We start from the raw sequence: 5,966 nt of genomic DNA on the forward strand, positions 1-5,966 counted from the left end.
TTGTGTATATTTAATAGGAGAACACCAAGGCCAGCTCCAAGCAAAACCAATGCCTTCCTATAATGCCTCATCAACTATGAATATCAGGGACTGTTTATTTCAGGTGAACAATATTTTATTTATTTACCTAGACTATTTTTAATAATATTTTTATTATAATGTTAGTCACCATACAGTACATCCCTGGTTTTTGAGGTAAAGTTCCATGATTCATTCTTTGCATATCACACCCAGTGCACCATGCAATACATGCCCTTCTTAATACCCATCACCAGCCTATCCCATTCCCCCACCCCCCTCACCTCTAAATCCCTCAGTTTGTTTCCCAGAGTCCAGAGTCTCTCATGGAACCTAGACTATTTTTATAACATTTGGTTGGTGGATTTTTTGCGGTTTTTCTATCTTACTGTACTACTATAAATTTTCCATGTTGCTGTATCCATTTGTACACTTCAGTTAAAAATGTTACCACTTCAATAAAAATTTAAAATGTATTACAACTAATTAATTAAAGAAGTGCAAGTTTACAATGATTGCAGTGAAGTATATGGTGCTGTTTGGTTATGTAATAGAGGGTTTTTCTTAGTCCTATATATGTAGAATCATGAAAATACACCTCTAAGCACAATGTATATTACCCAGTAAATCCTCAATAAAAATAATTCCTTTGATAATTGTTAGTGCTTTTTAAAATATCATTATTATGCAATTTGTTTTTTTTTCTTATTTAACTAAATTATCCAGAATCACCAGCCTTTGTTCTCTATATATATTTTCCTCTCATGCCTCATTTCATTGACTGCATCTATTGGTAAATACCTGTATAAAGACAAAATTTTAAAAACCATTTATATATTGGTTTGGGGAATTATACTAAAATTAATGAATTTAATTTAATTAACTTAAGGTAATACTGAATACTTATGTTTTGATCATTAGTAAACCATTGTAATGATCTCCAAGTTTTAGGAATGTATTTGTTGTCAGTTTGTTTGTCTGTTTGTTTAATTTCTTTCCGGCAATACCATCTATCAATCAGAAAGAAAAAAAAAATGACTTGAGCAAAAGAAAAAAAAGGAAGAAAGCAAACATGTATTTGGTATATCTAGTGCTTCCTATTCACTGTATAAATTAAATTCAATAAATAACTATGGGGGAGACATTATTACCTCCCTTTTATAGGGGATTAAAATGAAGCTTAGATTGAATATGTAACTTACCCCAAATCATATATCTAGAAAGTTTCAAGAATATAAAGGTTGCATTTTTTAGAAGATTTTTTTTGGGGGGGGATACATTTCACTCTGTCCAATATGTAATTACCAGATTTTCTTGACACATTGGTTATTACTGAAATATAGGCTAGCAGGATTGAAAGCACTCCTGGATAGTTTACATATGTTACCCCATTTAACACTATTATGTGGCAGATGCCACTTTCAAATTCATCATATCCTGATTTTAGCATTATGTGAGTCAAACAGGACATATCTTCAGGGATCAACTATCCTGAGATTTTAAAATCATCCACATGGGAATGATAAATGGAAAAGGTGTTTGGTCATCTGTATTCTTTTAAATGCCTTCCTACTGGCATTTCCAGAGCCTGGAACTCAGAACGCCTTAAGTTTTAGCCAGGTGACATGCACTTTATATTAGAACAGAAGCATTTTCTGAATTCCAAATAGTGATTTGGGCGTCAGAGCCATGGATCATTAGGCATCTATTTATGGTGGCTTCCCCTGAAGCAGGTGAGTTCCAGGACTCTGAGACTGGGTGCATAAAATGTAAGGTCTTGTTCTCTAGTGCTTTTGGTTGTCTATTTAATTCTATAATTTTAAGGACTCATCATCCATGGAAAGGCATCCATAGAAAAACAGAGAAATTAAAATATGAGGATTTCACTCAACAACAGTCTAACTATTCTCTTTTACTCTGCCAAAAACATTTTATTAATTTTCAAAACATGGATTTGCCTCTCTCTCAATTAATAGAATATATAATACCATTTTGGATTTTGTATTGTATTGCATAGTGGTAATTTTAATACTTTCATAATATAACTTATTACACTCTGTAAAGGATTGTGAAAAATCATTTGTGCATATAGGGTATTTTTCACATTCTTTTGGGTTGTATTTTAGAATGATATCTGGAAGAACATATATCAGTGATTCCAAGGGATAAGGGTAGTCTTACAGTTTTCACTTAACATTTTCAAACTGAAATATAAATACATTTTTCATTTTTATCCTACAGTTAATTTTTACTATGTTCTAACTGGTAATACATGTTAGAAAGTAAAACTTAAATCCAGTATTAAAGATATTAAAACAATTCTTTTGTTTAATCTGTGTCTCTTTAATTTCCTCTGAGAACGTACATTTTCTATGCTTATGTAAATGTGTCTTTATCAAATATTAATTATGCATAGTATATTGATTTCAGGAAACCTGAAATTTGGTCCCTGCTCAACCCCCAAGTTAGATGAATGTATCTGGTTTCATTATATACTTCCTCTATTCATCAGTTTCCCCTAGGAAAATTGTGATTTTTTAGTACATGAAAACAGTAGTAACTGCTATTTATTGATACTTGCCAATTCTGTGATTAATTAACTACTCTCTGTATACTATCTTATTTTATTATTGCAGCAACCATGTAATGTAATCAAGGATTCACTTTATGTACTTTTATTCACTTTTTAAGGACTCACTTTTAAACCACAAAATTGAGACCCATAGGATGTAAGAATGTGCTTTACTTCACAGAACTTGCAATTGTTGGAATACATCCTAAAGTGTGCTCTGACTGAGGCACAAGGCCATGTACTTAACCTTCTCATTTCTCCCTGCTTGAATTGTGCATGACCTGGAGCCTAACAAGGGGGTCCTTTATGTAGCTTGAACTGTAGAGACGATAAGAGTCCATGTGTTCCTTCGGTTTAATCAACATTCCTACAGTTATTTTACAAACATTTTAAAGCACTCACAAAATTATTTTTAAAATATTTATTTTGAATTTCCTGTTTGTAATGAGATTCGTTTTGTAGGAAAAATGTACCTGGGAATGCATCCATTCAGAAAGTATAAAAAACAGTTCACTTTTTAAAATCCATTTTTCAATTACATGAAAGATAACCATTTAGTATAGCCTAAGATACTGAGTCCATTACTTATTTCATTCGTTAACGTGTCAATATTCTTTTTTTTCTTTTTTTTTAAAGATTTTATTTATTTATTTGACAGAGAGAGAGAGAGACAGCGAGAGAGGGAACACAAGCAGGGAGAGTAGGAGAGGAAGAAGCCAGCTCCCAGCAGAGGAGCCTGATGTGGGGCTCGATCCCAGGACTCTGGGATCAGGCCCTGAGCCAAAGGCAGATGCTTAATGACTGAGCCACCCAGGCACCCCGTGTCAATATTCTTATCAAGATAATAGTTGGAATAAAAACCTGAGAGAACTAACATGAACTTCAAACCTAACTTCCAGAAATTTGGTTTTGGATTGATGGTACTTCATTGGTACCTGGTTTCTCCCCCTTGACTTTCCAGATACAAATCATCTTCTCACATCTCAGCTACTTCACATGCTATTACAAAATAATACTAGTGTCTGCTTCTTCTAGTTCTTGTTATATTGGATGAGACATTATGTATTAAGGGCTTCTCATAGTCCCTGAATACTATTTTCTACAATTTTTTGTCATCTTAGTGATGTCTGAGTTGTTAAATCTGTAGCAAGTACATGAGAATCAGGGTCATTCAGTTTTTTGTTTGTTTGTTTGTTTTTGTTTGTTTGTTTGTTTTTAAAGTACAAAGAACTTTATTGTCTGCAAATTTTGTCATATCTAACAGCCTTATTATGTTGCCAGGTAGTCAGTGAACAAACATTTTTTGCACACTTACTAGGTTAAAAATACTTTAACTATTAAAGAAAAGACCATAATAAAATACAGAAACTCGGTGTATGCTTCAAATAACAAATCATGGGGGAGAACAAACAAATATTTAAAAGTATTGAGAGCTTTGACAAAGTAAGATAGATATGGTCATATGTATTTTATATTACTTTTATTATCTTTCTACAATTGAACCTATCCATGAATAATAAAGATTATTTTTAAATTATACAATAATCATGGAGAGATGTAACAGTTTTTGAGCACTTACTCTGATTCAAGAAAGTGTACTAAAACAATGAAATCTTATTTAATTCCAAAATATTACTGTTACATGAGAGAGAGAGAAACTGAGGCAGAGGGAAGTTCAGAAGCTTGTACAAGCTCATTCAATAGTACAGAGTGAAGCCAGTACAACCCTCCTCCCTAAGTATATGTGAAATAAGCCCTCACTTGTCCCAGTCTTCAGATTACAGATAAATAATTGAGATTAAAAAGATCAACTAACTTGCCAAGGTCATACAAAATCAAGTAGCAGTGTCAGAGACATTCGCTGTTCACTAAATACCCATGTGTGCTTGTAATTTTTAGGCCCCTTCTCTTGAGGTTAAGTGAGGTTATGGGACTAGTGCTGGCAAAAGGGAGCTGATAGAAAGTCACGTGTTGTTCCCAGAGAGAAGATCCATAAGACCTGGAATGCATCTTTTAAAATTGTAGTATCACAAAGTATAAGAAGTTTGGATTATTAACAGACCCAAGGTTTTCTTGTATGTATGTATGTATGTATGTATGTATGTATGTATGCATGTATGTATTATGTCCAATTAACCAGATTATAATACATCATTAGTTTTTGAATATTTAGGATCTAATTGAAAAAAAGAAGGACCACATTAGGACCAGCCCAAAATATTGGTCAATGAGGTATTTAAAATAGACCATACAGTTGATTGGTAGGGGAAGAAAGGGATAAAGAAAGGGGTGCAATCAGAAGGGGGAAGGAAGCATGAGAGACTGTGGACTCTGAGAAACAAACTGAGGGCTTCGGGGGGGGTGGGGAAATAGGATAGACTGGTGACGGGTAGTAAGGAGGGCACGTATTGCATGGTGCACTGGGTGTTATACGCATCTAATGAATCATCGAACTTTACATCAATAACCAGGGATGTATTGTATGGTGACTAACATAATATAATAAAAAAAATTAAAAAAAAGATGTTGGATTCTGTGTAATCATAGGTTTTATACAAACAAAAATAGGAGATTGCGATTTTTTATCCTGATTCTTTTTTATTAGTTTCAGTGATAGAATTTAGTGATTCATCAGTTGCGTACAATAGCCAGTGTTCATTACATCAAGTGCCCTGCTTAATGCCCATCGAGTGAATCCCAGTTCCCCAACCACCCTGATTCTATTTTTAATGTGCAATAAAACAACACAGATGATTAGATATACTCTTGACTTGTAAATCTACCTTGTATTTTAAACCTGTAGACTTAAACAGAATTGAATCAAATTGTTGACAGGAAATACCAAAGAATAAGTTTGTACCTTCTAGTCTTTGTGTTTACATGTAAAAAAATGGAAGACATTATTTTATGTATCATAAATTCTGTGTCATAGTACAATTAGTAAAATATATGTTATATTAAAACACAAGAAGCTATTTCAAAAGTTATAATCAAAGTACCTGTTGCCTTAGAATTATTAAAATTACCATAGTCATATGTGTTTTTCTATGTTTTAAAAAATTGATAAATGGTGGATTGAATGCAATGTCCAGTCCCGACTTATTGTAAATATTATGTCACTTAAACTATTCCTAGATTTAAAAAAGAATGTATGATTAAATTAAAGTTAGTTTTCAAATAAATATTCTTTTTACTTCAAAATGCTTAGGTTGGAAATATCTCTATATAGCTAATATATACAATAGTAAGAAAATTATTAAGCCTAATCTTTATAGAGATATTATGTTTTATCTTGTGCTCTACATTTATATGTATTATCTCAATTCTAAAAGAGAAAGATACTATATTTCATTCCATTTTGCACATAATAAAGCTA

This window comes from Ursus maritimus, unplaced genomic scaffold (assembly GCF_017311325.1).
Source record: "Ursus maritimus isolate PB19 unplaced genomic scaffold, ASM1731132v1 scaffold_5, whole genome shotgun sequence".
In the NCBI taxonomy this organism is placed as follows: domain Eukaryota; kingdom Metazoa; phylum Chordata; class Mammalia; order Carnivora; family Ursidae; genus Ursus; species Ursus maritimus.